The following is a 23,305-nucleotide window of genomic DNA, read 5'->3' on the forward strand; positions in this document are numbered from 1 at the left end:
AGGCAGATCTGATCAGACGCACAGCAACAGAGGAGAGAGCGTGGCACAGGCTGAGCAGCAGCACATTGGATTACACACAGATGAATACACACGCACACACACACACACATACACACACACGCCAGGAGAACAGCTGGGAGAAGTGTGTGTGTGTGTGTGTGTGTGTGTGTGTGTGAGAGTGTGTGTCTGCCTGAGAGCCTTTCTCTTATTGCGTGCTTTGTCGACCTTTTTGCACGTGCAGGACTGTTTGCTTTTGATTTATCATCTGCTACTGTGTGTGTGTGTGTGTGTGTGTGTGTGTGTGTGTGTGTGTGTGTGTGTGTGTGTGTGTGCGCGCGTGCGTGTGCGTGCGTGTGCGTGCGTGCACCCGTCTGAGGCTGTGTAAATATGTATGTGCTGGGAAAAAGTATTCTGTCGTCTCCTTGGGCAGACGACTTGTGTGTGTGTGTGTGTGTGTGTGTTGCCCCCCCCCAAGGCCTGAGACAGGAGGAGGCGATCAGATGACCGAGAGTGAGGCAGATGAGAAAAGATTAAATCCGGTGGCGAGAGATGAAGCAGAGGAGAGGAAGAGAGAAAAGAGGGATGATGGAGGTTTTAGGACAGGAGGAGGAGGAGGAGGAGGGATGGAGAGACGGTGGAGGAGATGGAGTGGAGGAGACGGGGTCTGACATGCTCTCTCCAGGAGTGCTCCGAGTGCCGCTCATTCATAATTCACCTCCGTGGCAAGCGTTCATTCACATATTGACCCCCCCCCACCCACCCACCACCTCCCACCCCTCCACCCCTCCACCCCCCCACCCCCCCGTGGCTGCGCTCAATGGCGCTCTCGCCCCTCCACCTCTCGCCGTCTCTCAATGGACGCCCCCCGTGGCGCCACGTTGAGCTCCGGAGACGATTGAGGTCTTCCCACAGTGTCTCTTGACGCCTCCTCCTCCTCCTCTTCCTCCTCCTCCTCCTCCTCCTCCTCCAAAAAAAGTTGGAGGGGTTGAATTGTAGTAAATTGAATATTGGATCCAGGCTCCGCCCCCCCCCCCCTCAGACACAGATAATTGATGGATCAGTGGGTTCGCGTGTCTTCACTACAACTGTTGTTCCTCAGAATCCCGCCGCTCGGCTCAAACAGTCCATAGTGGATCTATAATTCATGTGTGAATGAATTGAAGGAGTTTTTTTTTTTTTTGAATGGAGTCTTCAGACGGGTTTTTCTCGCGCCGCCGGCTCATGATTTATTCAGCATAAATACAAAAAAAAATAAAAATAAAAATGCCTGTTTTAATATTTCTGATTGTACTAGCCTGGCCTGGAGATGTATAAAAGATAAAAATATATATCGTGGTCAGAGGTGGCTGCGAGCAAAGTGCACCGTCGGAACAACACAAAAGTAGCGCACAAGGTGTGGAAGTTAAACGCCTCGTCAGCACAATCCGTCGCTTTGCCGGCGAGTCTTAGCAAAGGAACGTAGCAAGGCACGTCGTCCCGCCGCCGAGGGGTTTCATTCCCGCCGGATCGACGCCGACTAAATATAGCTGGGCTGATGAACGTCATTGCTGTGAGGTCTGTCGAGCTGATTTGCATCGTAGTCGGCGTTTCCGTGTAAACGTGGAACTTTTCTGAAACGGACCGGAAAAAAACGTCGTCGAGTGACTGGGAGCTTCGGAATGTTTTTTTTTAAAGTTTGACAGATACTTGCTCATGAAAGTTGTTGTTTTTTAAAAATGCACACGCATTTCCTGTGATGACTCGTTGGTGTTTCGCCGAATTCCAAAAGTTTCACATCTTTTAACCTCGGATGATCAGAGGAAGGAAAATGGCGTGCTTGTGTTTCTACGCGACGAACTGGCTTTAAACTTTATGCGTCTTAATCACAATCGACATCAAACGACTTTTAATCTCGGGGAAATTCCCCAAACGGCCAAACGCACCCCGTCTGTGGAGTTATGAAACAATCGCACCGAGGCCCACGGTGGTTTTTCATCAACGCACTCATTTGGCCGTCAGGAACAGCCTTGACGTTTTGCAAACCTCAGCACGGAAGTTTAGTTTTTTTTGTTGTTGTTTTTTTCAAAACACTGACGGAAGAAAGTTTCCGAATAATTGAGGAATGTTAAAAAAAAAAGAAGTGTCAGTGGAGTTTCTCTGGAGCAATGCATCATCAGGAGACACAGTTTTGTTGTCGTTGTCATGGGCTTGACGTGGGGGGGGGGGGTGGTTTGCACAGCAGCCATAAAAATCTATAAATTAAAAAAAGTGCATGTGATGAAAGTTTCACAATTCTGTGATTTTTCTGTGTCCTTTTCACATCAAAGCCTTCGTTTATGATCAAAGGGTGTCTTTATGAATCACGTGCCTGCTTCTCGTGTCGTCTCAGGCCCCCCGTTTACACAGCGTTTTAAGTGAATACGCTTTTTTAAAGTTTTGTGTTTTGAAATCAATGTAGTTGGCATGCCGGGCCACAGGGTGGCGCCGCTGGTCGTTTGTCACGGAAACTACAAAGTCGCAGGAGGATATCGACCTGGAGGCCGTCGCTGTCATTGGTGTCCATCTACTGAGCATGTGCAGAAGAACTAATGGCTAACGTTTCATAAAAGTTACGTTTTCCTCCGTTTCCACGGAGATGAAGTGTTTTCACAAAGTTCCACCTCGGCTGCCGTTGCTCCGAGCAACCAAAACACATTGCTGTGTTTGTATTGATTGCTTATTATCAGCTTGGGTGAAAGAGAGGTTGGTTTTTTTTTTGGTAATAAACGAAGCATGTGATCCTGAATTTCTTAAAACTGCCGCCCGCTTAATAAATCTGAACATCCAGGAACGAGGGATGAAAGCGACACAAATCTTCACTTCGCAACCTCGTCTTTGAGTGACTTTGAAGTGGGTCATAAAGGAAACGGTGCCTGATTTTGATTTGCTGTAATTGATGATTTAAGAAATACATTTTAAGACACACAAGTGCCGGTTTTGACTTAATTAAGCGAACCTCATTTCGATCTCTCGCCCCGGTTGTATTTCCTCCACGGCGTTGATTAGATCATTGTCCGCGGTAAATATCGCGGGTTTCACGCGACGCTCACGTGTAAAAGTGACCGTAGAGTTTTTAAAAAAAAACGTTCAGGCGGCCTAAAGTAGCGGAGACGGCTCCGGAAGAATAATGCCCGTCTGCATCCCCCAGGTTATAATTGTCTTCAATGGGCCCCCTGCTGATTGGAAATGGACTCGCCGTCCGCGGCGCCGGGGCTCAATTAGCCTCTTCCCACTTAGTCGCGCTGAGCTACCGCCGGGCCGCATCCTCGCGGCGGTGGCGGCGGCACACGAGCTCATAAATACGCAGGCGACACGCGGAGAAAGACGTCAACCGGTGTAAAAATAGGGTTCATAAATCCCGCTTTTTTTTTTTTTTTTTTTTTTTTGAATATTTACAAGCCGGTGATGTCACGTTCGGCGCGGCGCGGCGGGCAGCCGTGACGAGTATCAGCCTGCTCCGCTATCTGGTGCGTGTGTTGGTTTTTTTTTTTTTGTTTTGTTCTGCGCCTTCAAAAGAAGCGAGAGTTCAGGGAGCGCTCGTGCGTCGCCGTCTGCCTGTTTGTGTGTTTTTGCGGCGGCGGTGCGGGCATTGCACACGGTGACGCTGCTCCGGTTGCCCGGCAACACAGGGACGTGGGTGGAAGGATTTCCTGTCCTTAGGAAGCTGTGTTTATAAGTCGGGGTGGGAAGGGTGAGCGTGTGTGTGTGTGTGTGTGTGCGGCATGCTTGACTGCTTGTGTGTTTGTTAATGCACTCTTTGCCTCAAGAAAGAGTGCTACATAAAAGTCATCACACACACACACACACACACACACACACACACACACACACACACATACACACGCTTTGTGTACAGTGTACGCACGGCCAGCAGGCAAGAGGAGGCCCTTTCTCGTCTGTTGAGTTGGATTTGTGTTGCATAACTCCTCGAGCCGGGCCCCGTCTCCTCCTCCTCCTCCTCCTCCTCCTCCTCCTCCTCTTTTTACCCGAAAAAACACTCTCCGCTCGCCGCGCTCACGCCAGGCCGCCGTCTCCCGCTAATGATGTCATCAGCACGCCTCACACATGAGCTTGCAATTATGTGTTCTTGCCCTTCATGCCATGGCGAGGAAGTAAAACGCACAGCATGGCCGTCCTGCAGGCGTTGGACCCCGTGATTACGTAATTGACATTGAGTGAATATGGGGGGGGGAGGTTTGGGGGGGGGGGGGGGGGGGGGGGGGGGGTGACGTCAGCTTGGCCGTCTTTCTGGCCAACTCCAGTGATGTCATGAGTGCAACCGCACACACTTCACTGTGTGTGTGTGTGCGTGTGTGCGTGTGTGTGCGTGTGTGTGTGTGTGCGTGCGTGTGCGTGCGTGTGTGTGTGTGTGTGTGCGTGTGCTGGCAGACATAATCATGGGGAGAGTCAAAGATGACCTCAGGAAGAATCGGATTTATATAATGACTTTGCTCCGCCTCCTTTTCTTTCCTCTTTAAACTCGGGGGGAGAAAATAAATAAAAAATCAAAATGTAGATTTATTGTCCTACACACACACACACACACACACACACATCACTTGTCACCGATCGCAAGCGCTAACTCCGCGGCCCCGCTGCCGCCGCGTCTGACCTTTGTGTTGCCCCCTCATCCGGAGGCTCGCCAGTAATTGCAGGCGAGCGACGAACCCGAGGAGGAAGATGGGGGGATGGAGGGGTGTGTGGGGGTGGGGGGGGGGGGGGGGGGGTAGTGTTTCGCTCGCCAGTTCTTATTTTTAGCAAAGTGAAAAACACAAGCGTCACGGAGAATGAGGATCGACTTGATGCTCGGCGGAAAACTTCTGTTTTTAGCCGCCGCCGCCGCCGCCGGGGGGAAAACTGCTCTGTTTGGGTTGAACAGGCCGCCACGCACGGCAACCTCCAACCCCGAGCCGACACGGGGGGGGGGGGGGTGGGGGACGGACACGACACCACGCGCTGACTCGACGGTTTTCCACGACACAAAATGGGCCGATTTTTTCCTAATAAACTGATTAGCGTTAGCGCAAAACACAAACGGGGGCCACTGTACGCCGTGCTAAACACACAGCAGCTGAACTGTCTGATACCACTGGTGCAAATACTGCACACACACACACACACACACACACACACACACACACACACACACACACACACACACACACACACCACACACACACACACACACACACAGCATGAACATTTGTGCAACAGCTTCAGCAGCTTTAAAGTTTAAAGTTTGACCAGATAACATTTGCATCCTACCGAGATTTAAGAGCCCAGAGTTCAGGTTTCATGCATTGTTTTTCTTGTGTGTTCTTTCTTTCATAATGATGCAAATGTGACACGACAATCGCTGCTCGTGACAACAAGCAAACAAATGAAAGTTTGTTTTTGTTTTTAAAGGTATCGAGAGTTCAGGATATCACTTTTCTACCGCGTTTCAGGGACCCGTCCATACAGATCTGTGGAAATGGCAGTCTGGAGGAAACGTTGTTGTTGTTGTTGTTGTTGTTTTGTTCACTATGGCCGTCTCTGCGTGGCCCCTCGTTGGTCAATTTCAAATACGGAATATTCTATAGTTTTTGTATTTTCAAAGTTATCTCATCAGTCCTGTTTCTTCCCACTTCAGCATGAAAAGTTGTGTGGAGAGTTCCACATGACCGGGCGCCTCCTCACTACCTTATCTGGGTTGCCTTGGCCGGAAACGTAAGGGGGGGGAGGGGGGGAGGGGGGGGTATATAGCCAACTTTACCCAACAGACAGCGGCTTGCTCAGCAGGGGGGGGGGGGGAAGGATCACAGGCTAATAACAAGCCGTCAATAACCATATCGATACACACGATTCCATATCGGTACACGGCTGCAGGGATTACACACACATATGCACCCTCGCAGGCAGATCACCCCCCCCCCCCCCCCACTACACCCCCCCCCCCCCCCCAGGAGTCTTAGAGCCTTAGTCAGCGTCTGTGTGTCCATGCGTGGGCCTGTTCCCTGGCAGTGCGAGGGGAAAAAATACCTTCCCATATGATGTAAACACAAGGTCCGCGTTGTGTGTGTGTGTGTGCGTGCACGCAGTGTACACGCTTACAAGCCAGTGTGTGCGCGTCCGGCGTTCCCCGAGATGATGGTGATGATGTTGATTCTTCTTCTTCTTCTCCTTCTCCTTCTCCTTCTCCTTCTCCTTCTCCTTCTCCTTCTCCTTCTCCTTCTCCTTCTTCTTCTTCTTCTTCTTCTTCTTCTTCTTCTTCTTCTTCTTCTTCTTCTTCTTCTTCTTCTTCTTCTTCTTCTTCTTCTCCTTCTCCTTCTCCTTCTCCTTCTCCTTCTCCTTTCTCCTTCTCCTTCTCCTTCTCCTTCTCCTTCTCCTCCTCCTTCTCCTCCTCCTCCTCTTCCTCTTCCTCTTCCTCTTCCTCTTCCTCTCCTCTTCCTCTTCCTCTTCCTCTTCCTCTTCCTCCTCCTCCACCTCTTCCTCCTCCTCCTCCTCGAGCCCCCCCGACATGTGACATCACTTACCGAAAAAGGAAGGCGGACGAGGTAAATAAAACCGAGGCCACCGCTTTTAACTCGATTTATAAAAAATAGGCCCAATCGATTTATTTTTTTATGATGGTTCCGCTGATCTCGGCTGTTTTTTTTTTTTTTTTTTAGAGCAAACTTCATTATTTGAACGTTTTTGGGAGAAAATGTCATTATTGAGTCTTCAGCAGGGTTTCATGTGTTGTGCTTTAATACGGCGCGTGACTCACATGCTAAATGTGCGCGCTGACATGAGAGATGCCAACGAGACTGCGCTCACAGGGAAAACGTCTCCGGAGCTCTAAGGCAGCTGTCTGTCGACACAACTTCTCAGATTGTGGCGCTTCAAGGCTGTCGAAAATACACGTATCTGATATAAATGGAAGCAAAAAGCCTGTACAACTGGTCTGGACGTAGACCTCGGAGTAAATAGAATCAGACAAAGCAGCTGTCGGTTACGATCATGATATTAACAAAAACAAAAACGATCAAATCGCGTTAATGAGTGGTTGAAATGTTTTCTTTATTAAGATTAAAAGCTCTACTTTGAAAGGTCATCTCACCACAGCCAGAAAAGCAGTTGTTGATTTGGAGGATTTTTTTTCACACGGCTTCTAGAATGACGCAGCTTTTTACGAGTTAGCGTGCTTCATGCCGCGAGATTCTACTTCCACATGTAGGTACGTGCTGTTTTTGAGCCTCTTGCTTCTCCCAAAACTTGCCCTAACAAGTGATATTTCTGCTCTTCGTGACCTCGTCTTGTGCTGCTTTCCGCGGTCCGGAACTCCAGCAGCTGATGGCCGTGAGTGTTGCGTTCAGGTGCATCACGTAAAACCGCCCCTGCTGCAGCCCGTGGCCGAGAAATCGGCAAATAACCGCTAAAATACTTATCAACTCAGATAAAACCCTGTGATTGTGTATCCCTCTTTCTCTACGAAAGACAGATTTGCGGGAATTGATAATAGTCAAGTGTGTCCTATAGATGTACTTTTTTTTTTTTTGCGGGTGCGGCTTATATCATAGTCCGGATTATGCGGTAATATTTTGAAGACTCTCAAACCACAACACGAGGTCGGCCTGTTGTCTACATGAGAACTGAGAAATGTAATTGTTTTTTTAAATTTTGTTTTAAAGTTTACATCTGAACTTTTACACGAGGGGTGAAACTGAAGCATATCGAGCAAATCCACTTACCTTTGTGACGCGAGTCGGTGTGCGGTGACCCGGGCGACGATATTGCTGGAATTTTGGCAGACGGTACAAATCCTATTTGATCCAAGGTTTAAACAGACGGGTGTGTTTGTGACACAGACACTTCGCTTAGATGCAGTTTGAGGCAAAGGCCCTTTTTGTGACCTTGGCTTCCTTTTTGGTGCATCAGAGGCCTCGTGGAGAATTTACCGTGCAGATTTGTTTTCTTCGGACCCCAAGGGACGGTTTGCGTCAAGGTGCAGCTCCTCCCTCCGTCAGCATCCCGACCGTTCGTCCAGAATCATACGGAAAGTGAGCCGTGGCCTGACTTGACCCCCCCGGGCTGCTTTTAAACGCATTGCTAATGCAGATTTTCCACCTTTTTCTTATTTTAAAGGGTGTCGAGACACTTGGAAACTGGTTTATTCTACAGAAAAGAGCGATTAGAGTCGCTAGTGGAAGTGGTTACAGAGACCATACTAATCCTTTATTTAGACAACTAAAACACTGAAATGTAAAGATTTAGTGGAGTATAAACTTCTAAAACCATGTTTAAAGCTCATCTGGAAATTTTACCGAACAAATTGCAAAACAGATTGGCCAAGAGAAAAAGTAGATATGAGCTGAAAGGAACTGAGGTTTTTACAAAACCCAGGTTTCAATCGGCCGTAATGGAAAAATGCATCTCAATGGAAGGAGTCGGTCTGTGGAACAGTCTTGGTTGTAAAATTAAAACTTGTAAATCCATTGATGTGTTTAAGAAACTTGTTAAATTATCAATGTTACAGAATTACGCCACTGCGGAGTAGCAGATCAACCTTATTTTTTTGTGTTTGATGTTTTGGGAAAAAACGCTGCATGTGACACTCAAATGAAATGAACTGGAACTGTAAAGGATTTTTGTGTTGATAAGAGGCAGAACATTCTACGTTTTACTTCTTTCTGCTCCTTTTCATTCATATGAAATGCTGTTGCATCGTTTTAAATGAATGAAATGAATAATAAAATGGAAAAAAAAATGATTCTTGTTCACATGACGATCAAGGTCGATTCCCGCCAAAACAAGCCGTGGCGCTGCTAACCGTCGCCCTCGGTGCGACGACAACGGAGGGTCGGGTTCGCCGTGGTTTTTGTTTCTGAAGCAGCAGCACATTCGCCGCATTTCTCCTCGAACGCCGCGAGCCAGGCGCAAAGCGATCCCCGTCCGTCATCAGTACATTGGGATCTGGTCAGGAGAAGTTCACGGGGGTTTGGGGGGGAAATCGCGCACGCCATGCGTTTGTTACTGGGCAACTTTTGTCACGGTGCCCCCCGGTGACCTTCCGACCCTGGCAAGTCTGGTGGTTGCCGTCCCCGTCTCACACTTGTGTGTGTGTTATCTGAGATGATGGTGCGACTGCCGCATAGCAACTGAGAGCAGCTGTGATTTTTGCAGTGGTTTGGACAAGTGTGTGTGTGTGTGTGTGTGTGCGCGCTTGTGCAGATTTGTGTGTGTGCGTGTCATGCCGTCACTGTTGGTCTATGCACACACCCACAACAACATAATATGGCACGCTGTCGCTTCCACGGCCCGATTACATCGTAGACTCAATCAGCCAAACCCACCCCCCCTTTTCCACAACACACACACACACACACACACACACACACACACACACACACACACACGCACTCAGCCCCTGTTGTCAAAATCGTTGCCGAAAATAGCGAGCGCAGGGAGCGACGGAGCAGTCATTTCCCTGAAGATCCATTCATGTAAAATACTGTTATTCAAACCTCCCTCCCTCTTATTCAATCGTCTTATTCATCTCTCTCCTGGCTGCAAAAAAACAAAAAAACCCAAACGGGGCCTCGTCTTCTGACTCCCCAGTCGGAGGCTTTCGCTGCGTTCCGCCTCTCCTCGCTCCTCGCCATAAGAGGAATGTCCTTGGCCTGTCCGACCCGCTCTGCTCCCGCTGAGCCCTCCGCCGAATCGCCTCGGAGGCGGGGCCCCGCCGCTCCAGCCAATCGCGGGGGGGGGGAGCCCGGGGGGGGGGGGGGGGGGCGGTAATGACATCAGTTGAGCGGAGGATCTTTAGGACTTGCCCCTCGAGGTGATTCGCCGTAGAGAGAGAGAGGGAGGGGAGCGAGCGAGAGCGAGTGCTCTTATTGTTATGATGATTAAGTGTTATATGAAGGGCTATCAGAGGAGAGCCCCTTAATGAAAGTGGAGCGCGGAGAGCAGAGGCAGCGACGCTGTGGAGAGCTACAGCGGAAGGAAGGAGCGCAGGATGTGAGGAGAGTTTAAGGTGGATGTAGACGATCATCGTGAGAGAATGCGAGAGGGGGGGGGGGGGGTGCGTAGGGCTGAATATTTAGCAGCTGCGTCCAGACTTGCTGACTCCACTGGTTCATGCTCTGAATGTGCCATGAGAGGTAGACGGTGTGTTCAGGAAACCGCTGTAAAAAAAAAAAGAAAATGGGGGAACGAGGAGAAAGAAGAAGGAGCAAGTGCGCAGTCTGGTTTCATCTTCTTGTCTTGTGTGGGAAAATGAGTGTGTGTGTGTGTGTGTGTGCGGGGGGGGGGAAAAAAAATGCCGGAGTTTCCCTCGCCGTTTGGTGAAAGAGTGGAACGCCCTGCCTCGGAGGAAAATTCCAACCTCCGAAAGCTCCTACGCTGTCGTAAATCACCCGGCGAAGGCCGTCCGATGGGTTTACGTTTTGTCATGAAGCCTCGCTTGTGATTCGCTCCTTCCACCCCCGTCCCCTGTTCCTGCCTTCCGTCCACTCGGGAGTCTGCCTCAACTTGTTGGGTTTTCCCATCTGCCGGAGCGTCGAACATCATGGACGCTGCCACCGAGGATTGTCGGGTGTCTCTTGGCTCCGTCGTGTAATAATCCAAGAACAAATAATGAGCTTGGTTGAGTCCATTGTCTGTTATGCGGTAACACCTTTGCCCGTACATGTCGCTGCGTATATGATTGATACGTGAAAGCGGAGTCAAAAGGTTGTGACCACACGGTCACCGGTTGGGCGTTGGATGTTCACAGACGTCACGGTGGTCCTTTCGGTACATCGCCCCATACGTTGCAGTGTTCTTGCCGTTACTTAAAACGTCGTCACGATCCAAGTCTGGGCAGACGTAATGCGATTGTGCTGGTCGGTGACGCGAGAGCGTCCGCAGGCCTGATGCAAGGCGCCTGGCGGTGGTTGGCTGTAGGGGTGTTTTCCACTGGTGTTGCAGTTTCCTGGTTGGTTCTCGAAAAGGGCAACTGGAGGCAGCCGACCACCGCCCGAAGCCGAAATAAGACCTACTTCTGACTGGCAGACTGGCAGCTCTCTCCTCCCTGGTACCACTTCTTTTTCCCCGCCTTTGTGTTTGCGTGGTTAATTTAATTTTCCCGATTCCTGTCAACATTAGTTCTTCTGATCCCATCCATCTCCTCTTACCTGCTCTATTGAAATTAGCCTTGTAAAGAGACGGCGCCTAATCCAGCTGGCAGTGAATGAAAAAGCTGTGTAAACCCACAGACGTGTCGCCACTTCATCGCGGAGCTCGACGGTAGAACGCACAATCCCGCATCGCATGCCGTACATTCACACGATCGACAGGCATTTGTTCGGGACGGGAGAAGAGAAGAGGCCATGCAGGAACACCATGCAAACTCCCCGCGGTAATGCCCCGGAACTGGAGTTAATCCCTCTCGCTTTGAGAATAGAGCGCTAACAACTTTACTGTAATGTTCTTCATTTTTTTTTTTTTGTAATTCTCAGTTCAATAAAAAAGAAAAAAAAAATCCTCATTTCATTAATCCCCTTCTCAGGCTTTTTTATTTGGATGGCTTTCATTAAGTCCAAAACGGTTTTTGTCAGAAATGCTTCCTCGAGTGCAAGGCTTTTTCTTAAGGGTTCCCCCGTCTTCACACCAAATGTTGGAGATTAAAATACACGCGTACCTCTTCCTTTGGTTGTTGACATTCCTTCCTCCAGGTGGCCAGAACGACATACGCCTCAGTGTCCATGCAGACTTGTTAGGGTTAGGAGAATGTTAGGGGGTAGGGTTAGAGAGAATTAATCCCCCCAAACTTGCACTATAAGTACGCCTCGTATGCTCCGGCTCCGACACGGTCACCTGGCATAAAAGATAGTATTCAGTCATATACGTAGCGGGAGCATCGTGTGGCCTTAGTTCACACCCCGACGTAACGTCCCTGATGGCCTCCCCTGATTGGAAACTTATTCCGCGGCATGTGACGATCTTACAAACCCTCGCAACCCAACCCTTTTTAAAAAAATCTTTACATTGTCTCAGTGGTACGTTAAGCAGCATGGCCCCGGCCGCCCTCCCTCCACTCACTCATGTTTTTTTCATCGGCGCCCACTTACATTACTTTTTTTTTTCCCCCCCTGTGGGAAACTGAAAGACGTCGTTGCTCTGTGGGGTCGGTACGAGACGGTGTTCAAAGAGCGCGAGGGAAGGCAACAGATGCCGAGCGAGGACGGAGCGCTCCGTCGAAGACGACAAGAACATCCAACGTGACACGGATTCCGAGTGTCGACGACAGTTCAGGGTTGATAGTTAGGCTAATGCGCATATGTTTGAGGTGTAGGAGTTCGTCCATACGCATTACATTCGCGCGTAGATCTACTTTTTCATGATCAGAAATCTGTTCAAACAGCTGTGAAGGTATGGGAATGTCTTTGATTTTATTGTGTGTTTGTTTGGTGGTGCAGCAGTAGCAATGCAAAGATGATGCCGGTGTTAAATAACAGCCACATTAAGTCAATAAATATCTTGGGCTTTTTTTTTTTATGTATATCTTTTTTATCTTGAGTCTCTTCTTTCACTCCATTCTTGCAATTTCACACAATGGGGTCCGGTACAAAGCATGCTAAATTGAAGCTTGTGCATTAAAAATATCAGAAATAAAATTGCACTTTCGGCTTTGCGTGTGTTTCACTGGTGATCCTCTAAAAGTAACACCGGGCGTGACATTTCCAAAGTCAACGGCTTTGGGGAAAATATGAGCCAACAGAGCCGATTCTGAAAAGATCTGAAAGTGTCACGAAATCCCCCCCCCCTTCCACATCTGGTACGCACACCCGATATTCTGTATTCACGGCAAATTTCAATACCCGAGTTCAGCTCACGGTCTTGCTTTTCATTAGGCGTTCGGGTAAAATGTAGACATGTTCAGAGTAGAAGTGGGGAGAAGGAAAAAAAAAAAGCGCTTCCAACATGACATTCAGACTAAAATGCAATGAATGTAAGGAGTAATATACTCCCTTTTAGAAGGTGAACTTTACATCTGACACTGCGACAGGCTTCCGAGTCGCGGCGGGGTAATGGTAAACGTGTAAATTCAGGCCGGGGCGCGGTGATCAGGACGGCGCTACCGCGACGGGGCTCAGAGCGCCAAAGGCCTCGGGCCATGGTCCTTGCCGCCTGATTCCACGTCTCGTTGGGGACTCCGGCTCAATACATCGGTCAAAACAGTTCTACTAAACGAGCAGGTGTTTTCAATATGTCGAGGCAGAAGCTTTGTGGGGGGGGGTTCACAAGTTCTTCATCATTTGACCTTATCTCATCCGTTCCTGATGGGTAAACCAGGAATATCATCGGAATTCATTCGGGTGGAAGCTTGAGACTTCGTCCAGAGTTGACGTGAAAAGCTGTAAAGTAGACAACGATCTCAAGCTCACAAGGAAGCCTCGTGGCATATGTTGTGCTGTAAGAGAGAATACATTCCCCCCCACGCCCCCCCCCCCCCCAACAACCTCCTCTTGCTGCTTCCACACGTCACCCCTGGCTAAAGGAATGTAGCGGAAAACGAGGGACTCGAGATAGAAGATCAGAGGCCTTAATATGAACCACATTGTGTGTTGTTCTCCCGTTTCACCCCCCCCACACCCCCCCCCCCCCCCAATCTCCTGTGTTCCCTCCGCATCAGGAGCAGAAACAGCCTTTGATGAATATCTACAAAGAGATTTGAGACTTATAAAGAGCGGCAATTTATCCAGGTATGTTATCTTAAGCCCGGTAATTTGAGAATTCAGTTCACTCGTCGGGGGAGCCGGGGGAAGCCCGCGGTGTTTTATCGGGCCGACCCGCCTCAGGTGTTGAAACCGAGGGTGAGAGAGAGAGAGGTAAAGAGAGAGAGAGAGAGGGAGGGGGGCGGTATCCAGTCAATTACTGACCACGGCTTACGATCGGGGTTATCGCCGTGCTTATCGCTCTCCTTTTTCCTCATGATCCTTCCCGTTCTGCCGCTGCTCGTATTTACGTATACGTGTGCTCGTGGAGTAAACTCGGAACCCCCCACCACCACCCCCCCCCCCCCCCCCCCCCCAGTTACACATCTAATCACGGCACCATCATCCCTCATCCCTAATTCTGTTGGCAGGGCCTGTCAAGCAGCATACGCTGAAAGACGGGGTGACTTTGAAATGCTGCTAATGACCCCGGGATATAACCAGCCTCTCTCTCTCTCTTCGACTCCCCCTCACTCTCTCTTTCTTGTCCACTTCTTGTGATTAGCACTCGGCGGTTGTCATCCCTCTTGTTCGCCGCCGCTCCGCAGGGTCTGCCCCATTAGGAAATACACGAGAGGCGGGACGGCTCGGCGGGATCAAGGAGTCCTACCTTTTTTCCTTGCATCCTCTCTCCGTTAGACGCCAGGCAGACTCGAGGAGTCGGCGCGAGGCAAGGCCTCCCTCTCCAAATGTTATTTAACTTCTGTTTAAACTGGGCAGCCCTACAGATTAAATATCTCCTCCATCAAGGGAAGGCCGGCCAAGACTCCGCATCCAGACAAACACCAACGTCTCAGTCGGAAGAGCACACAGAGCAAAATACAATCATAGTCGAGAGACTCCTTTTTTCCGAGCACTACTCCAATAGGCAACACTTCAGCGTCGGACCGGCGGGCTCGTTGCCAAGCCTATTTAAATCTTGACTAAACAAAGCAAAGACAGCTCCTTATTGAGTCTGCCACAAGAACCTCCATTAACCGTGTAAACTCACCAAGAGAGCTTTCAGCTTTAAATAATTTTGCAGTCGGTTCCACGAAGAGGGAGGCCAGCGCATAAAGGCACTTTTGCCTAATTCATTTTTGACCCGAGGGACAGATAACAAAAACTAACTGCAAACAGTCATTTTACACTGTTTTGTTTTTTTTTTTAAACAGATTTATAAAAGCACTGATTTTTATTTAAAAACGCCTGATTCAGGGGTCTCGGTAAGTGGCACTTGACAAATGATCTGCGGTTCCTCCTTGTGCATTTGTAGGATTCCTCTTGTCATGTGAAGGATTGTAATGAAGCAGCATCTCGCTGCTCTCAATAGGAAATAAAAGCTCATTTACTCCATTTTATTCTATTCTTTTTTTTTTACATTCCATCTCGAGTCTGGTAAAATACTGCCATAATAACCTTTTAATTTCAACTGAAACATTTGTTTTCCTTTTTTTTTTTATATATAATGCATGAATGTCCATATTTGAGTAAAACCAAAAACAATTGCCTCGGTGATGATGAATTTGAAACGACACACCCACTTATTCCAGGGTTTGTCTGGAAAAGGCAACGTCTCTCCCTCAGCAGAAAAAGAAAAATAACCTGACCCAGATTCAACTTTAAAGAGCCAAACCTTTAATGCACTCACTCCTTCGCTCAAATGTTCCCTTCTTCCCTGACAACCCCCTTTTTTTTTTTTTTTTTTTTGTTTCTTTCCGCTCAGCTGAGACGTCTGCACAGATCCGATTGCGGAGTTTTGTTGACGTGGTTAAGACGGGTCATCCGTCGCAACCAGTGTTTCTCCGAGGTTAAGTACGTTTATTTATGTATTCTTTTTGTCAAACTTGCTGACGAGGCGGTCATTTTTTTTTTGTTTGTTTTTTGTCAGCCTGTCACCCAAAGCCTGTTTTGTGTCTTTGTGATGTTGTGTACTTTTTAAAATCAAGTAAAAGTCGCCAGGCCACCGGTGTACATTTTGTGAGTAAAGCGAGTCGGTATTCTTGCACTCGGCTCAGCGGGGCTTTACGTTTGACCCACTTGGGTTTAAATTAGGGTTGTGATGCCCTCCCCTGGTCCAGCATCATTTTAAATCTGGACCTTCAGTGTGGGATTATAATCCTGGATGGGGCGTCGGAGGGCATCTGGCCTAAAAACCAGTTTCAGACCTGGTTTGCGTTACTTTTCAAGGGAAAACCTATGGTATTGTGTTTTTGTTTCAGAAAATTACACGGAACAAGACGATGTCTGTTTATATGGCAACTGCATAAACGGTGTAGTTTGCATGTTGGGCCACTCGTTGGTGCCGTTGGTAACTAAAAAAACTATAATTTGGGCGATTATTTTATCGAATTGTCGACTATTCTAACAGACATTATATAACTTCCGTGTCGTGAATCATGATACTAAGCTGGTAAACGTCTAATAATGTGTTTCCCTGGGAAACGACCGCAGCGTGTTTGAGCTAACGCTAATCATGAATTGGCAAACGATGCGTCTAATGTTACTACAATCTGCTTGCTACCGTAGCTAGCGTCTCTACACTTTTGGGGGGGGTGCTTGTGGCTGGATAGCCGTGTTCTGTTAGCTGTACGTTAGCCACTGTTGCAATTCATGCCAGCGTTGTATGCTATTTCCAGCTAACCTTAGCTAAACACAGCTGTTTAGCTACAAGCTACTAACAGTAACCAAACACCGTTGGCGATCACCACCGAAGTGCGCAGCGCTCAAGCTCACGTCGCACAATTGAAATGAAATTAATTTCGCAAACGTCGGCGGTAGTAACCTACTCCTGTTCTGCGGTGTCGCGATTAACGACGGGACGCTTCAAATGCTCCCACATGGAACTTGTGCTGGTGTGATAGGCTAGCTCCATCGCGCAAAGACTCTACCTTGACGCTTGTGGCTGCGTTTAAAAATCTCCCCTCACCTTTGATGTGGGGGCGGCGGGTTGGAGGCGGAGTTTCCTCCTCCGTGCTGGTTTCGCTCTGGTCACTGTGGTGAGTGGGCGTGGCCTGATTCCGGGCGATGGTGGTTTCGTAGTTGACAGAGTCCGAGGGGAACGTCGTGACACTCTGGCGCCCGCCACTGTTTTTTTATTCGTACAGTGCGTGTGCAGAAGAGTGTAAAAAAAAAGTATAAAAAGTTACGAATCACAGCTGAATTTCCAATGGCCCCCGACAACGGTACAATTAACACGAGGTCTTGAAGCTGATTGGCGGCTGGCGATATCCCCCAGGTACGTGTGTGTGTGTGTGGGCACCCGGCCTTCCCCTCATCGTCTCCACGCAACTCCGAACTCGACAAAGACGGTACAGAAGATGGACGAATGCCCGTGTTCGGGACGATCGACAAACAAAGACGTCCACACGACGCGTTCTTTTCTTTACCAGAGGACGCCTAGTAGGAAAAAGAAAAGCAACTTGAACACAGGCGACTCCTCATATTTTGTTTTGAGGGGCCCCGTTTGCGAGTTAGTAAACAAGCTGAATTTAGTTTCGTCAGCATTTACGGCGCGCTTCGGTTGACATAAGGTATCTCGCACGGTGTTGGAAACAGCTTGTAGGAGTGGGAGGGAGGGAGTGAAGGATGTGAGCGGAGTTGTACCGTCAGCAGAGGGACGGAACGGGCTGCCGACAAACTGCTGCCGAACGCCGAACGCCCTTCTTTCTACCCTTTTTAACATTTTTCTTCCTCTTGTTTCTGCACTCCCTCACCCCCCCCAAAAAATTGGCGACCTCAACGCACTCCGGGGCCCTCGTCAGCGCCGTTGCCGCTATCCCAAACTTCTTTCATCAAGTTGCATATTGATTCCAATCTTGTTTGGGCCAAATCTGCAAAAAAAAATAAAGGGCTCAAAGTGCAGCGTGAGCTGGAGAAGCCAGAGAGGGCGGACCGTTTGGAAGCGGACGGGCTCTTCCAGCGGTTTGCTGCCATGGTTTTGTGTTGTCGGGACAAACTGTCGGCCAGTGGCTGAGAGCCTGAGCTGCTGTTTGTTAAAGATAAGTGGAAAAGCCAGAGGGGGGGGAAGAGACGGGGGAGACAGGCAGTCACAGAGAGGGAGCCCTGCTTCTCCTTTTTTTTTTTTTCGGTGTGTTTGTGTGTGACTGCAGGACACCCAGCTGAAACCCCCCCCCCCCCCTCCTTCCTCCTCCCAAAGTGGGGATCCCGATAGATCCCGCTCCCCCCCCCTTCTTTAAACACTTCGCCGAGCCTTTCTCCTTGCGCTTGTGTGACCCTCGCTCCTCCCTGCCCACTATCAAAGCTCTGTTGGCTGTGCACTGGCTGCTTTGATATTGTGTAGTGTTTCTGGCAGTCTCCCTCTCTCTTTCTTTTTCCCTCCCCTCTCTCTCTCGCTCCCTCCTTTCCCACAATATTGTAAAAGAGCACGGAGCGCCAACAGGGACCTGCTCACTGTCAAAGAGAAAAGAAAGACAGGGAGGCCTTGGAGGGAGGGATGGAGGGATGGAGGGAGGGAGGGGGTCTGAAGCAGCAGCAGAGCTTGGGCTGGTTTGGTATCTAATGAATCCAGGTTCAATGTCAAGAGTGGATGATTTGTGTCTAAAACCTCAATTTTTGTCTGTTTTAATAAAAAAAAATACAATACAGTCATTCCTATGTGCTTTTACAGAGAAAGCAGAAAAGCCCAACATATCCACATGAGCAAGCAGATTTCTTTTTTTGCGACTGTGGAAAGAAAAAACTCTAACAGGAACAAACCTTTGCAGAAACCAGACTCAGAGGTGGCGGCGTTCTGCTGACCGGTTGGGGTGATGGGAGGATCGAGGAGAGGAGAGGATAGGAAAGACGGAGAGATACATAGAATACTCTTGTTAGTGCTAAATACATTTCTTTTTATTTTATACAGTAATCACACTGATCCAAATATTTTCCAACTGTTATGAGATTAAACCAGCCTGAGCAGCACTATCTAGACAGTAACATGATTTCCTAGATTAAACCAGCCTGAGCAGTACTATCTAGACAGTAACATGATTTCCTAGATTAAACCAGCCTGAGCAGTACTATCGAGACAGTAACATGATTTCCTAGATTAAACCAGCCTGAGCAGTACTATCTAGACAGTAACATGATTTTCTAGATTAAACCAGCCTGAGCAGTACTATCTAAGCAGTAACATGATTTTCTAGATTAAACCAGCCTGAGCAGTACTATCTAGACAGTAACATGATTTTCTAGATTAAACCAGCCTGAACAGCTCTATCTAGACAGTAACATGATTTCCCAGATTAAACCAGCCTGAGCAGTACTATCTAGACAGCAACATGGTTTTCTAGATTAAACCAGCCTGAGCAGTACTATCGAGACAGTAACATGATTTTCTAGATCAAACCAGCCTGAGCAGTACTATCTGGACAGCAACATGATTTTCTAGATTAAACCAGCATTCAATTGACATTTTTTTAACAGATGTGTGAAATAAGAAAGTAAAGTGGGGCTTGTATCCAGAAAGTTGCTGGTTTGAATTCCCGTGAAAGGCACCGCTTGCCGCTTGGCTTTGGTCGGAGCGTCAAGAAACAAAGACACGACTGAGATGGTGGTTTCGCTTTTTTTCGCATTAAACCATCCTAACATGGGAATAAAAAAATTAATAAAAGTTTCTGAGACACGTAGATTATCATTTTCACACTGTTCGACATTTATTATAGCTTCAAAATCGATTGAAAACTGTGAAATTTAAAGAACTGCGACATGAAAGTGATCAATGTCTGTATTGTTTTTATTTTTTAAGTGCAGAAGATGAATGAATGGGGGAAAAGTCATATTTGGATTTAGGCATTAACAGCTAAATATGTTGGGTATAAAATCCAAACTGGTGCTGATTAGTCTCCATTTAACTCCGTTTATGAAATGTTAAATTTATTCATTCTTTTCAGGTTGGGACATTTCTAATAACGGGTGTGTGACGTAAGAAAACAAAATTCTAATGGAATTTACCAGTTTGCCCAAAAAATATGATAATGGCTTTTGTAGTTCTTCTAATTCAGTCAAATTTAACTGCATTTTTAATTGACGTTATCTATCATTTCACCGATAGTTCATGCTCTAGTTATACTATAAAACGGCACATTTTACAGCGTAAACAAGCCACTAATTTACTAACTTTTCTTATATATAAATTTGTTATATTTAATTATTTTTTTTTTAATTCAGAGTGATCTCCACAACAGAACCTGCCTCTGTTGTTGTTACAAAACACCAGCAGAGGTGTCGGCTGGTCAAGATGCTTTATGACACGCGCCTAACATGTTTAAATGCCACATGGGGGGGGGGGGGGGCGATGTGTGATTTTTAAAAAGAAAAAATCTTCACCTCGCAGTCAGACGACGCCACACAAACGCAAAAAAAACCTTGCATTTTCACAATCGCCTCTCTCGCGCCGTCGCCCTTCTGCACAAACCAACATCCGACAATAAGCAGATTCCAAACCGACGCGTGTTTGGCTTTAAATACATGCCAACTATTTATAGGTGGGATCCATCTTTTTGGTCCCCACGCAGAAGGTCAGACCCCACAAGGCAACGCGGCTTTATTTTTAGAGCATTTTGTGAACGCAGGGATACTTTTAATGTGCTTCGCCAGATTAGCAGAGCAGCTTAAAAATCATTAAAGCAAATCCTTTGAAGAAGAACGAAAAAAAAAAAAAAGGATATAGTGCCGTCCCAGGTGCTGTACTCAACAAGAGACAGACTTGGACAAATGCAAACACAATTTTAAAACCGACCCTAAAAAAACACACCATATTTAATCTTAAAATTGTGCGAATTATACTGTTTTCCACGCCTCTTTTTGAAAATGGCTCCCAAGTCACAGCTTTTTTTGGGGGGGGGGGTGATGCTCGGATTCCGTCTCCATGGAAACGTGGGGGTAAAAAGCTGAAGATGCTGCTACTGTGCACATCATATCTGTGGTGAACGGGGGGGGGGGGGCGATGTCATGACACTCAGTCCACGTCGTCCAGGGGACTTGGTGGTTTTATAGTTGAGTGTCAGACGGACGTCCGTGTGCGTCGTATTCCGAACGTTGGGGAAACGCGAAACTCCCTGGAACGAACCCAATACTTGAAACATTGACTGAACGGATCCTAACGAATTCGGACAGGCGGGTCCGTTTCCTATAAAGAGAATTGAATAAATCAAATAAAAGCGCCTGTGCAGACGCATAGAAATGTGGCTTGGTGTCTCGCCGGGACTCGTCACGGACCAGATGCACTTTGGACCTCGACCGTCATCACAACTGTGACCCCCCCCCCGACCCCCAACCTGACGCCATGGGGTTAACCCTTAGAATCAGTTCCTGAGCTTCCCACCGAGGGACCGAAGTACCCCCCAGGCTGCGCGGACGGAAACACACAAGTCACCTTCAAAGCGTTCACATTCCCAACCTGTGTGTGTGTGTGTGTTCGACTGTCCGCCGTCCTCTGAGAGCGAGGCGACGCGTGACTTCATGATCATTGGCTGCCGGCGGATCGTACCGAACTTACTCTGTTTGCCCGACGCAAATGTCTGTTTGCTTTGTTGGTTAGCCTACTTTAGAGGACGACGGGTGTGTGTGTGTGTGTGGGCATGTGTGTGTTGTCTTGAATAATTCACTGGCATTATTTGATTCCCCCCCCCCTCCCCGTCTCTTGCACCATACATTGACTCCTGTCCTTTCTCAGCTTCCTTAAAGTAAAGCAGCGCCGTGTTCTTCCAGCCGAAGGAACCAACGGTCCAGCGGGATGCGTTTTATGTCGTCGTTTTTCAACTTGAAAGTTCTGGGGCTCAGTCCCCCCCACCCCCCCCTAAATATACTGTATATTATGTGCTTATTATCTCCTTAGTTGGCTTGCCAATAGAGAGGGGGGGGTAATGTTTAATCCTCTGGCAGAACAGCCTTTGAACTTAAACTTACAATATTAAGGGCGCAAGCAAAGGGGCCTTGACCCCTTTTAACATTGGACCCGTTAATTAAGTCTCTTTATACCAAACACATAACGGATATGCTTAAAGTCAAGCCTACATTTTAGCACAACCGCACGTGACGGGAGTTTTCATTATTCATTAATCTCCTGATTGTTTCAGACATACTGTACCAAAAAAAAAGAAAAAACTGTAAAATATGTCAAATTCAATTTCCCAGAGCCCAAGGTGACATTTCCAAATGACTTTTTTTTTTTTTTTTTTTTTAAACCCCTGTTCAAAACCCGAAGAGGTTCAGTTTTCAATTATTAAAAAAAAAAAAACATCTTCCCATTTGAAATGTGGGGAACCGGCTAATGCTTGACATTTCATCCACGCCAGCAGCGCGGCTCCAGGGGTTCGGCCTGTTTGTTCAACACTTTTGCCAAAAACTGAACAACTATTAACGTAAGCGGTTAGGATTTTTCTTCTTTTTTTTTTTTTTTGCATAATTCCATGCAAAATGGATAAATCCGGACGGATCGAGATTCATCCGCAAAGGATGAATCTCGATCCGTCCGTCTTCTGTACCAGCTTTTCAAACTGGACCCGGTTCAAGTTTGACGTTGAGCGAAACGCAGGGCTGCCGATTCCACTGCGGGGACGACGCGGCGTGACGACCATTCACACATTTGTTTTGGGGGGGGGGGGGTTGTCCGAGAATACTACAAAAAAACACGCACACAGGAAAACCCATTGACGTCTATTGGTCGTACTACGACCACCAAAAACGCCTGAAGAGATCGTCTTTCCCGATACATCACAACATCGTCCATTCTGCAGACGACCCCTTGCGATCCCTTGCTGGTCAGTAGGTCTTTCAGGGTCTTGTTTTTTACATTTACCTGAATTCTGAGCGATCTACTATGAGCAGCAGTCTGATTTGGATTTCGCTCGAATGTCTCTTAGTTTTTTGGGTAGGTTTTTTTTTTTAATGACTCAAGCCAGAGGTTTCCCACCCGGAGCTCTTGGAGCCGCTCCAGGCGTCATGGCGAAGAGAACCACAATAAGACGCCTGCGACAATTGAGAGTTCTGCCAGCGTTTGCGTTCCGTCAGCGCACGTTTTGGAGTCGTCCGAGATCGGAAAAAGAGTCTCTGCAGCCAATCTGGAGAACAGATAAAAGTTTTTTTTGTTGTTTTTTTTTTTCCTCCCCCCAACGTCGGGACTAAAGCCACGGTCTGGAGCAACGACTCTCATCTTGCTCGTTTCGCTCATTATTAACCTCAAGAGTGTCGTCAAGACGACTCTCGGCTGTAAGAAGCGTTGGGAGACTCTCGTCGTCACGGCGACCGGAACATGGCTTCGGGCTTATTGTCTTGTTGTTACGACTCCGTAAAGAGTCACCGAATCACAATCTGGCATGATGTATTATAGTACTTGTAACTAAAGCGCCTCCGCTGTGACGAGATCGGAAAACCTGTGACGACGTCGTTGAGTACAGCGGGGAGGATTTGTGGTAAATACTAATACTTAAATATTTGGGCTTTGGGGATTTTGTTTGGTGACATTATTTGTCAGTTTGCACCCCCCCCAAGTCTGAAATACTTATAATTAAAAATTGATCTCATGGTTTTGTCTGAATGAATCAAGACGATACAAAACTTTTCAGCCACACTTTCTGTCG

At 47.8% G+C, this 23,305-nt stretch overlaps 1 protein-coding gene across 1 annotated transcript in view; it reads left to right on the forward strand.

Annotated features, from left to right (window-relative positions):
• The window catches only part of LOC308143243 (forkhead box protein N3-like), a 52,278-nt gene that overhangs the window by 963 nt on the left and 28,010 nt on the right, over positions 1–23,305 (forward strand). The window lies entirely within an intron of this gene.

This window comes from Blennius ocellaris, assembly GCF_963422515.1.
Source record: "Blennius ocellaris genome assembly, chromosome: 18".
Lineage (NCBI taxonomy): Eukaryota > Metazoa > Chordata > Actinopteri > Blenniiformes > Blenniidae > Blennius > Blennius ocellaris.